Source organism: Canis lupus, chromosome 29, assembly GCF_048164855.1.
Source record: "Canis lupus baileyi chromosome 29, mCanLup2.hap1, whole genome shotgun sequence".
NCBI classification, from domain to species: Eukaryota; Metazoa; Chordata; class Mammalia; order Carnivora; family Canidae; genus Canis; species Canis lupus.
This window is the reverse complement of record NC_132866.1, coordinates 16,306,612-16,319,091: the sequence shown is the minus strand read 5'-3', so window position 1 is coordinate 16,319,091 and position 12,480 is coordinate 16,306,612.

Genomic DNA, 12,480 nt, shown 5'->3' with positions numbered 1-12,480 from the left:
ATTAAAGTGGGAGTTCCTCAATCCTTTCTATACAATCTGCTTTTCTAGATTTTCCTTCTGAAGACATTCCAGCATTATCTGAGCTCACAAATGCTTCTCATTTCCTACTTAGGACTTCAAAGCTCCAGGAATTCTCTGGGTTTGCAAAAGTGGGCAGGTTTTACCTCGAGTGGGTTTTCAAGCCTCTGCAGTTGTTCTGAATCTCCTGGTTAGGTCTTCATGACTGGCCACTAAGTCTGAGTTTGTTAAATTTAGAACTCCTGAGCAGGGAGTCACCTCCATCACCCTGGAGCTCATTCTCAAGGGGAGGGTGACAGGCTTTGGGTGCTGACACAGCACTGAGGATGCTTCTGCATCCACGTGGACTCAGGCATGAGTTCCTCGTGGGGAAACCCCAAGCTGCAGCAGCCTGGAGGCTGTTTTAAGATGCTACATGGGGAGCACAATGGAGCCCAGGTGTCTGCCACCTAGAGACACGTCTTCATCTCAGATTCCAACTAGGAATTTATTTCCCCCACCAAAAGCTGCAGAGTTAACTCCTCCCATTGGCATAGTATACGCAGGAGGTAAAGAGCTAAATATTGCATCCTAGACAGAGCACCAGGGGAGCTTATGCACCCACAGGTGGAGACAGCAGGGACAGACAGGCCGGCACAGCACCCACCTTGGTGGGAGATTGTACAGAAAGAAACCCCGTGATTTATTTGATAACTGGACGTTCATCCCTCTTAATCATCTTCACCTATTTTGCCCATATTTGGAAGCTGCAAAGAGAATAAATCTTGAAAGTTTTCATCACAAGGAAAAAATTTTTTTTTGAACTATATGTTTTGTTTTTGTTTTTTTTTAACCATATAAGATGATAGATACTAGCCAGACTTACTGGGATGATCATAATGGATACAAATACTGAATCATGATGTTGTACACCTGAAGCTAATACAATGTTATCTGTCAATTTTGTCATAGTTAAAAAAGAAAAGAATTGCTGTATCTCAACCCAGAACTGACGACAGGTAATATAATGTAAAAGGAGACTCTAGTGGGAGCACAGATCCTAATGACAACTTGCATGTAAAAGCTTGAATAAAACAATCCCCTGGAATGTAAAAAAGAAAAAAAAATGACCTTGAATAAGGACATCAGAAACGATGACCGTGGCCTCTCAGACCAGCACAGGACCAGCAGGAGCGAGGAGCAGCCACATCCTGTGGTCTTGGGCAGCAAAGGATCCAGACTAGAGCAAAACGAGTACTTTTCTCTCAGCCACACCAAACAGAGGGTTTTTGCCAATCCCCTGTGCTCAGGAAATTAATATAAGAATCATCTAAATCAGAAGTGCAGGTATATGTGTACATAAAATGCACGTGTGTAATATATATCTTTCTTCCATTCTTTGCAATAAACTGCAATTCTTAATAACAATGGATTCCAGTTATACTTATCAGGTCCTTTTGATTGTCTTCTTGCTGCAGATTAGAGAACTTTTGCTGGTAGTGTTGGTGGAAAATGTATGGGCTATCTAGACGCTCTCCAAATATTATTGGCGAGATGCTGCTGGGCAGAGTGGGCTGGGCCCAGGCAGGCCTCACTCTCTGCTGAATCTTGCTTTTAATAGGTTTATTTCCGCCTGTTCTCAGGACACGTTGTACTTCCTCATTAGGTCTGAATTCATCCTTTCTAGGAAGATCCTCATTCCCTTACTACCTTTTTTTTTTTAACTATAGCAGTTCTGGGTATCTTTCCCCATCCCTTTCTGCTTCCATTCCATGCTCTTCTACTCCCCAACCTCTTTTTGAAATAATATTTATTGTTTATTAAACTTGCTCCCATAATCTCTCTCATTTTTTTAAATTTTTCCTCTGGGTTCTGGGAGAATGTCTCAATTTTATCTTCTCCTTCACTGAATTGCAATTCTGTGGCATCCAGGGCCTCCACTGGGGGTTGCAATGTGGCAATCACAGTTCTCATCTCCAGGTCTCCTCTCTTGCTCTCAGAAGCCTCCTTCTCAAGATCACCTGGGCTGTTGTCCTAGCAGTGGTGTCTTCTTGGACCTATTAGTAGAATTCAAATTAAACCTTTTTTTTTCTGCACTGAGTCTATTTTATTGTTTATTTTGCATGTTGGCTTGATTCCTCCAGTGGTTTCCCTTCTTTAAAACTTGGGAGTCCTCTGTGTCACATGTATCTACCTGTCTCTGGAGTCAACCCTTCCAAAGAGAGGTGGATGGGCTATTGGGAGTGGAGATGCAATCTTTCCAAAATGAAGGGGCCGCCTGTTGCATTTCTTACACAAGAGATTCACTCCGGTTTCTCAGTGGTCCAGCAGCCTCGGCAGAGCATATGACAGGGCTGGGGACAAAGGCAGCATAGACTCTCGCGAAGAAGGCTTCACCTTCATGCCAGAGACTGTCCGTGACTATAGCATCACACATGCTTTGCCTGATGCCATCGGCCTCTGAGCAAAGAGCCCGGGGTCCCTGACTCTGCCTGGCACCACTGCCCACTCCACGTGCTGGTGCAAGAAAGTGCTGTTCCCCAAAGACTGGTGGGGGTCTATGTCTCTTCCATTTCCCAAAGAAGTGGCTCTGCCCCATGTGTGTGTAATAGCTGTGGGTGGGAGAGGTCGCATTGACCAGCCTAGACAGAGCCCTGTACTTAGAAGAAACAATTTGATGAGCTGCTTGGCAGAGTGGATGAAACTCCAAAGATATATTCGTATCCCTAAAGGTGATGGCTTGACTGAAGACCATGAGGCAGGGAGAGGGATTTGTTTTGCTTCTGAGAAGTAAGGGGCTGGTGGAGGGGGTTGGGGGGGGCAGAGAAAAATAAAAGAAGGAAGGAAAGACAGAGAAATGACAGGAACCCATGTGCTGGCTGAGGTCACCAGCCTCACGACCTTCACATCTTTGGTTCGGGCACAGTTTCTCAACATCAACACTATTGACATTTGGGGTAAGATAATTCTTTGTCGTGGTAGGCCAGCTACCCTCTAGATGCCACTACCATCCCTCCCCCCGTGTGACAACCAAAACTGTCTCTAGACACTCACAAATGTCCCCTGGGAGGCAAAACTGCCCCAGTGGGGGAGCAACTGACTTAAAACAACTAAACTCATGACGTGCCTGGTCTGAGTGGATTCTCTGTGAAAAGTGTTGAAGGTTTGGAGTTTCTGGCCTGGCTGATATGGGGCCAATTAGGGGTGGTGTGAGGGCCAGAGGGGCCAGAGGGGCCAGAGGGGCCAGAGGCAGAAGGGATCGTGAGAACATGAGCCCCAGGAATTCACAGATACAGCGAGTCGGGCTTTGAAGTTTTCCGGGCTGTGTTCTCGGGGGGCAGGGAGTTTGCCCAAGGTCTGCATTACACAGTCAGCCTCAGATGGACTCATCTCTCCCTTAATCTGCTCAAGTCTGAGTGAGTTGCAGAAGACAGAAATTCCTGCATGCTCCTGACACAGGGCAGCAGATCCTCCTTAGTTTGCAGCCCTAGGACTGGCTGTTCCCGTTTTTGTAATGGGAATCTGGGAGCAGCTGGACATCACCCCACCTGGGAGCTGTCCTGCTAACCAAGTCTCTACACCAGTTTTGAGTTTCCTCCATTAGGCAGAGACACCATGAGCCCTTACGTTGACAGAAGTGATTATGTCTTGCACAGGAAGATGGGCATTGCTGACTGTCGTCTCGGTTTTTTTCAGGCTAAGGTGGAGCAAGAGTTGTTGGTGGCTTCCTTCAAGATAGATAGGCCCTGAAAACTTATATGGTTAATCTTTTTTTTTTTTTGCCTAGGCTGATCTGTACTTAGCTCCCAGGGGTCTAGAACTTCTATTTCCCACCAGGCTCTGCTTCCTTCTCCCGTGGGAGCACTTGGACTAGTTTCTACTGCATGGTGCCCACTTCGCTCCATCACGCACCAAGATCCTTCAAATTTTCCAAAATTCCTTCCTCTCTCCTCCTCTGCCAGATTCCTGTTCTCTCCCAGATTCCTAAATGGATAATAGTAGTTGCCCTGATTATTCAAATCAAATCAGCAAATGCATGTTGAAGAGTTGGATCAGAATGATGAGGACATGGAAACCATGACTCCACCACTCATTGAGCAATTATTATGTGCCCACCCCATACTTAAGAGAATTAATCTAAAACAAGATCTCATTTTAAAGATTAAGAAACTGAAGGTAAGAATGGTTAAGTAACTCTTCCTGTTGTTACTCTTTTAGTGACTCAATAATCTGACTATAAACCCTTTTTTTTTTTTTACAATATTGTAAAATGATGTAAAAGAGAAGAGCTATAACTGGTAGGTTTACGCCCCACATACATTTATGGAAGGAGAGTTTGCTTTTAAAAATGGGGATGTTGGGGCACCTGGGGGCTCAGTCGGTTGAGCACCCCGCTCTTGATTTCGTCTCAGGTCATGATCTCGGGGTTGTGAGATTGAGCCCCACATCCAGTTCCCCGCTCAGCGGGATGTGTGTTTAAGATTCTCTCCCTCGTCCCCTCCTCCCTCCATCCCTCCCTCTGTCTCTCTTTCTAAAATAAATTAATAAATCTTAACCAAAAAAAACAGTTATAATTTTCAAAATTCTAGCCTTCAGATAGGTCTCTAAAGGCGTAATTTAGGGTCAAAGGTGATGAACACATTTTCACAGCTCATGGTATGTATTGCCGGAGTCCCTTCTTTTAAAATATTTGCTGCTTGGATAGGTGAAAATATGCTCTTTTCATTTTATTGTGCATTCTCTCATCATCTCCAACGTTGAACATCCTTTAACTTTTATTGGGTATATACACTCCTGTTCGTGTCCTTTGCCTATTTCTCTGGTATATTTTGTAAAGTTTGCCTGTAAGAGAATACTATTAACCTTTTATCATAGTGTTAAAATATTTTTGCCAGCTTGTCATTTGCCTTTTTATTGCTGTTTCTTTAGATACATAAGAATTCCTTTTTGTTTTATTGATAAATCTCATTCTTCATAACAATTTATTCTATCGAAGTGGTACTTAGAAAGTGCTCAATTCTGACATTTTCTTCTACATTTAAAAGGCTTCATGTTGGGGTTCCTGGGTGGCTCAGTGGTTGAGCATCTGCCTTCGGTTCAGGGCATGATCCCGGGGTCCTGGAATTGAGTCCCACATCAGGTCCCCCACAGGGAGCCTGCTTCTCCCTCTGCCTGTGTCTCTGTCTCTCTCTGTCTCTCACTAATAAATAAAATCTTTAAAAATAAGTAAATAAATAAAAAGCTTCATGTTAGGGGCACCTGGGTGGCTCAGTTGGTTAAGCATCTGCCTTTGGCTCAGGTCATGATCCTGGAGTCCTGGGATCAGGCTTCCTGCTCAGCAGGGAGTCTGCTTCCGTCTCCTTCTATCCTTCCCCCTGCTTGTGCTCTCTCTCTCTCTGTCAAATCAATTAAATAACATCTTTTTTTTTAATAAAAAAAGGCTTCATGTTTTATGCTAATCCAACTGTAATGTATTTTAATATATCAGATGAGGCTGTAACTTCAATCTTTTACAAGTAACCAATTTCTCCACCACTTTTTGAATAATTCACATCTTCCTCCATTAATTCCTTATGATCTAGTAAGTACATAAATGTTCTGGGGTCTCTTTTAGGTTAACTGTTCTGTTCTATCTACTTATCAGTTCTTATGCGCAGAGCATAGTGTTTTAAAGCAGCTTTCTGGGAACGCCTGGGTGGCCCATCGGTTAAGCGTCTGCCTTCAGCTCAGGTCATGATCCTGGGGCCTGGGTTTGAGTCCCTCATCAGGCTCCCTGCTCAGCGAGGGTCTGCTTCTCCCTCTGCCACTCCCCCTGCTTGTGCTCTCTCTCTCTCTCTGACAAATAAATAAATAAAAATCTTTAAAAAATATATAAAGCAGCTTTCTGATCTCCTTTAACATTTAAGGCCTCTTTCTCTTCCCGTTATTGTTTCTCCAGATTTCCTTAGCTTTGTTGGCATGTTAATTCCAAATGAACTTTAATGTGTTATGCCATTTTTTTTAAGAGAAGCAAAATCCCGTTGTTTCCATGGAAGCTGGTTAGTTTTAGTTACCTGCAGTTCTCCGAGCCCGCCTCTGAGCCTTTTAGCGCCCCCTGACTTTGCCTAGAATGCCCTTCCCGTCCCACTCCATCTCAACACCCGGTAATTCTGGCCAGTGTTCGTCCATCTGTCTCTCGTCCTCCTTCCCCTGTGGCCACCCCCTCCAAACTGTGAGCCTCTCAGGACTCAGAGGCAGGACCTCGTTCTAATCCTCTGCCCTGCAGTCCCATTTCCAGCAAAAGGGTTGAATAAAAGAAAAGGTTTAAAATGAGGTGGATGTGGGAGGCTTGCTTCACCCTTGATCTTGAATTGACCCTAAGGTGCCTTTCTGGACTCAGAACCACCCCCCGCCCCACTGAGGCCACTTCCGAATCTTCAATCCCTTGAAAAACCTTCCATCAGATCTATGCTTTGCTCTCACCTCCTGCAGAACTGCTGTAACACAGCCCACGTGAAAGGATATTATGAGATGGTTTCTGTGAAGGACCCAAGTCGAAGGCTGATGGAACTGAATTTTAATTCTGACAGCACGAAGTGTGAACAAACATTACCATCCTTTATTGCTCTAAATCTGTTGCTAAATTCCTTGTTTCTCTACGAGTCAGAAGCCCAATAAACAACTTCTGCAATGTTCCAACAAGGACTTTGTCATTGCAGAGCTTCTGAATGATTCATAGTCTTTCTGCCGATCCCAACCACAGAAATACTTTCTGTCTAAAGCTTTAAACCTGAAAATCCATAACTCTCGGGGTCAAAGGAGGCAGTTGAGAAAATAAGAGATGCTTGAAGTCATATCCACAGCTGAAACTGGCTGCAACAAGTTTAAAGGATAGACACAGCATCTTTGAGGGCGCATGAACACCAAACACCGAAGCTGGGGGTCATACGCTTGTTTCCAGACCTATCTCCAATTTCAAAGGTGGAGGGAAGTGCTTACTCTTGAAATGGAGTGACTGTCTCATTGGGAGCAAGCTGGACTTGAAATAGAAAGGGAACCATATAACTCTCTAATTATGCTCTCGATCAAAGATTTGCCCTGAGTAAACAATCATCACCCCTTCTAAATCTGCATTTATCCCCTGTGTTAAAAAATAAGTGGTAGGATAGTCCCTCAAATGTGTGTGGGTGTGTTAAGTGTTCAAATCTGTACGAAGATTTTATGAACAGGCTACTCCATGCTCCGGTCCTATATATAGGCAGAGGAGCAGGGCACTGCCTGAGCGGTAGGATTGAGAACGCTGCTTGCATTTATCACCCAGGCCCACACGCCCACACCCAACTGTCACAGAGCCTGAAATTCCTACCATTAGAGTTGCTACTTTTGGTCGAGGCAGAGGGCTTCAAGAAAACCCTTGCTCAAATATAAATATAACAGGCAAGAACTGTTCCATGACACTCTGTTGCAAGTAGCATCATATTTCTTTGTTTTTCCATTGCAAATAAAAAAGGGCTGGGTGGCTTTAAAAGAATAGAACAGGGAAATGGGCTTCGTAACTTTACGGTGGTGAAAGCTGGCGACACCACGTCCACCAAGTAATGAAGGCTGACATGATTAGTGATGTCATGTGGGTGTCCTGGACCCTCTGATGTGAAGTGATGTGATGTGATGAAAAGAGCACTTCACCCTTGTGGTATTCTCCCCCAGATCCCACAACCCCAGTCTAATCATGAGAAAAATGTCTGACAAACTCAGTTTGGGAGACATTCTACAGGATAGTTGGCCAACACTCCTTAGGATCATCAAGGTCACAGAAAAATAGGGAAGACAGAAAAGCTGTCATATACTGGAGGAGACTGGAGAGACATGATGATTAAACTCTATGTGGTCCCTTTGATTGGATCCTGGAACAGAAAGAGGACATTAGTGGAAAAACTGGAGACATCCAAATAAAGTTTGGGGTTTAGTTAGCATAACACGATGTATAAAGCAACAACATTAACTCTGTGGTGTCTTTGCAACATTTCTGTAAATCTAAAATTATTCCAAAATCAGATTTTGTGAGGGTCAGGGAGAAGTCCAATATCCATTTTATACTTTGGGCCTCCAGTCTTGGAGGTTCTGTAACCTCCTGGGAATATGATAGCATCCAAACTAACTCTCTAAGTCTAGGGTCAATGCTCAGTTGGTTCACCTTATATCACCTTATATACAGTTGACTCTTGAACCAGGCAGATGTTAGAGGTGCTGACCTCCCACACACTCAAAGATCATAGAAAAATTTTGATTCCTCCAAAACTTGACTACTAATAGCCTATTGCTGACCAAAAGCCTTACTGACAACATCAAAAGTCAATTAACAAATATTTTGTATGTTGTACACATTATGTACTATATCCTTACACTAAAGTAAGCTAGAGAAAATAAGATGTCATTGAGAAAATCATAAGGAAGAGAAAATACATTTACAATACTGTACTATATTTACTGAAAAATCTTCACATATGAATGGACTTGAGCAGCTCAAACCTGGGTTGTTCTAGGGTGCTTGTGTTTGTGGGTACAGCCTATGGCCATCTGTCCAGGGCTGCAATTCCATCTGAACCGAGCCCTGCTTACTCCATGAGGCCAGGTCAACTGGTGCAGATGCTGGCAGGCAGTTAATGCCAAGTGCACCACTCCTTGCATGCCGGGCTCAGCACCAGGGGACACTCACCTTAGCTGTCAGAGCAATGCACAGCAGTGCTTGATGTTTCACTGGCCTCCAGGTGACCATCCCTTGTCCAAGGTGTCTCCTTGCAATGAGGTAGTGTCCGCAAGCTGGATGGGTCTTCACCATTTCAAGACCTCCCCTCCTTCCCTTGGGCCAGCCTTGGAGCTCCCCTTCAACCCACAGAGCCCTTGCTATACCAATGGGTTGAGTCCTGTCTCCTAGACAGTTGAAAACAAAGGCATCAAATGCTCCCCTGAGACAGGAGAAGTCCTGACATCCAGAACACAGAACCTGGTTCCTCTGTTGGGAGAAGGAAAAAATACCTCTCATTCTTTCCTGATGAGCTTACAGCTGAGAAAAATAGGTGTAGCTAATCCTCACGCTGGTTATTCTGCTACATTAAATGTTCAATATACGGCCTTGTGTCACTCATACATGGAGGGTGACACATGACACAGTAATGGGAAGAAGTAGCACCAGGCCCTGTACTGCCTTCCACCCCCAAGAGAGAGATGAAGAAGGACAAAGGGATGGATGAGTCCTTTCCATAAATGGTCAGCCAGGAACTCTTGCCAGAATGCAATGGGAATAGCCCACAGAAAGTACTGTGGGACCTTTACCTATCTTGGACTATTCCAAGGTGACCACTCAGCATAGAAATAAGGCTCACTGTGTCAGAAGGAAAAGAGCCTTGACATGTACGTAAGAATTGTCTTTCTTACATGAGAGACTCCTAACTCTGGGAAATGAACAAGGGGTGGTGGAAAGGGAGGTGGGCTGGGGGTTGGGGTGACTGGGTGACAGGCACTGAGGGGGGCACCTGACGGGATGAGCACTGGGTGATATGCTATATGTTGGCAAATTGAACTCCAATTAAAAAAAAACTGTCTTTCTTGCTAGGAGTCTACACTATTCGGCGCTGTAAGACTTATTACTTATCCAGTCTTTGGAGGTATGCATGAGCTTGCTCTAACAGGTCAAGTAGTCAAAGAATCAGGAGTGCCTGCCATCCCCATGACAGACTGGGGACAAGGAGACCCAGCCTCAAAGATTCAGTGATCATGGGGTCTGGACCACCCCAGTTGGCTACTCCAGACAGAACAACTTCAACCTGAGCAAAAGCAACCGGGGTACATTGGGGTAGGTAGTTCCAGAGCACAAGCCCCTTTCCATTGGATAAGTTTGGGTTTCCCAAAAGGGGTTTGGGGCAGGGAGTAGATTTGCATAGAGATCTCTGGAGAAGGAGGAACAACAGAACCAGAGGAGGCTTGTTAGGATTTGGGGGCATGCTGGCTAAGACGGTGGCACTACAACCAACTTATAGATGATCCAGAAGTTTGCCTGGTGTGAGAAGAGGTCACAGCACAAGGAGCAATCTCTTGGCCCAGGGAGAAGGCAGTGGAACAGCCTCCAGAACAGCTCAAGAATTGATTTTGGGGATTGTTGTTGACTGCATAGCCTCCAGGCTTCATTCTCTGGCCCTCCTGGGATTCTAGAAGTTATCTAACACACTTCAATAAATTCCTTTCTGCTGTAAGGGACCAGATTTGGCCTCTGTTACTTGCCATTAGGAACCCTGATGGACACATGTTAAGTCCTTTCATCCCAAATCTATGTAGATAAATGTCACAAGGAAATGATTCCCTTGAGCCTGGAAACAGTAAATTAAATGGATGCAATAGAATCGGGCTGCTGTTTAGCAAAAGAGTAAAAATGTGTTTTTGTTTCCTCCCTCCGTAATACATATTAAATAAACCCATATTACATTACTTCTGAGCCTCAGAGACTCGGAAACCACTAGCAAGCACATGAAGGCTTGTGAGTTAATTATAACAGCCTTTGCTAAGTTCGGCCTGTGGTTTTCCTCTCATAATGAAATGTTAAGAATGGGGGAGGTGAGCTCTGTCGTGTGTTGCTGCTAATGTTTTTAACCAAGGATCTAAGGCTGTTTGATATTTTTGGCTTCATAATGTCCATTTCCAGTCCCGTTTTGGACATAAAGCAAGGTTGGAATCCAAAGAAAAGGAGTTTCTGGGCTACAAAATAGTCTGTTGGTCCAAAGTAAAAAGTTAAATTCCTTAGGTCCTTCTTCTTCCCATTCTTTTGAATTGGCTTTTTTCATGCAGCAAGCTATACTTTCCTGATGCTTTTTTGTTTTTTCCTTCCTGCCTTAGGGCTGGAGGCCCATTTCTGCCTCAGTTTATCACAGTATTTATTTTGTGGCTCTAGGCTTTGCATTTCTTCTTGGCACTCCTACACTTCAGAATGGGGACTGGGCACCAGAAAGAAACCAAGGTGTCACCGCTAGGCTTTTGGACATCCAAGGAGGGTATGGCTCCATTCCCTATCTTGCCCACACCCCATCATATGACATTGAAACCAACAGACAAGGGATTCTCATGGCTGACATAGCAGACTTGGGTATTATGCTCCTCATTTAGTGTTAAAATTTCAAAATTTGAGAAAAGGAGATCCAAGGTGATGATGGTGTTATTTTACCCTCTACAGACTAAGGGCTTTCTTCAGCACAGGTTGGCAATCCCTAGTAGTAAAAAATAACCAATGCTACTTTCTTTACTCAAGGGTAGGTGGTTTTTTTGCACTCGTGTGTGTGTGTGTGTGTGTGTGTGTGCAATGTGTATAACCGGCCCTTGTTTTTCATAGAACCCAGGATTGCCTCATTGCATCAAATGTTCAGCCTCTAAGGTGGACAGAATCTGAATTTTTTTTCCAGCCTGAGTTTAGCCTGTCTGGCCCTAGTCTCAAACCCAGGGTGACCTCCAACTTTTTCTGAACCTTCAGATCCTCAATAGCCTCCTGTGATTGAGGAAGGAAGAGTCAGAGGGAAGTTGTTGGAGGCAAGAGATATTTTTGGCAAAGCTCCCCAGAAACTACATAGGAAGACAAATGAGGAGTCTCCTCCTGCTTAACGAAATATCCTATAAGATTCATCCGGCCAACTTGGTCTTTTGTGTCATCTGTAGGTAATGGATTACACTGACCCCATGCCCAGTGGAGTAAGTAGTTAAGTTAAAATGGGGTCTTGAGGGTCATCCTCATCCAATAGGTTTGGTGTCCTTAAAAGCAGAGGACACTAGGACACAGAGAAAGGAAGCCATCAGGCTTGTGCATGCACATGAGAGACAGCAATAGGCGGATGCGGCAAGGAGGCGGCCATCAACAAGCCAAGGAGAGAGGCCTCAGAAAAGAAACAAACCTACTGGCCCCTTGATCTTCGACTTTAGCATCCAAGACTGTGAGAAAATACATCTTGTTAATGGGAGCCCGAGCAAACTGAGACAGGCTCAGGGAGGTGAATGCAAGAGGCAGAGTGAACTGTAGTCCACATGCCCCAGTGTGAAAATCCTTTATCAAAGAAAACCATTTACTTGGGGTGGAAAGCCCTGGCTGCAGAGCTGCTAATGGGTGATGGGACTCTGACTGACTTACTATTTTCTTTCTGTTTAGTTGCCAGAGGGGTTATACACACAGACACAAATTCATGTTCTTTTCATTTCAGGTGCCTTTTGGTTCAATTCGTATTAATAGTAAAATGTTCCTTTGATCCTCGGCAGCACTGGAAAATAATTCAAGGCCCCCTGTTCCCACTCTTTATCCCTCCCCTGCATGGGAAAGCTAACAAGTCCCTCATTATCTGTCTTGATTTACCCAATATTCACATCCCTATTTGAGAAATCGGGCAGAGAGTGACATTCTGAGAAAAACTCGACCTCTTCTTCAGGTGGACCAAATTCCAATTCAAACAGACCCTTGGCTCCCACTCACTGCCT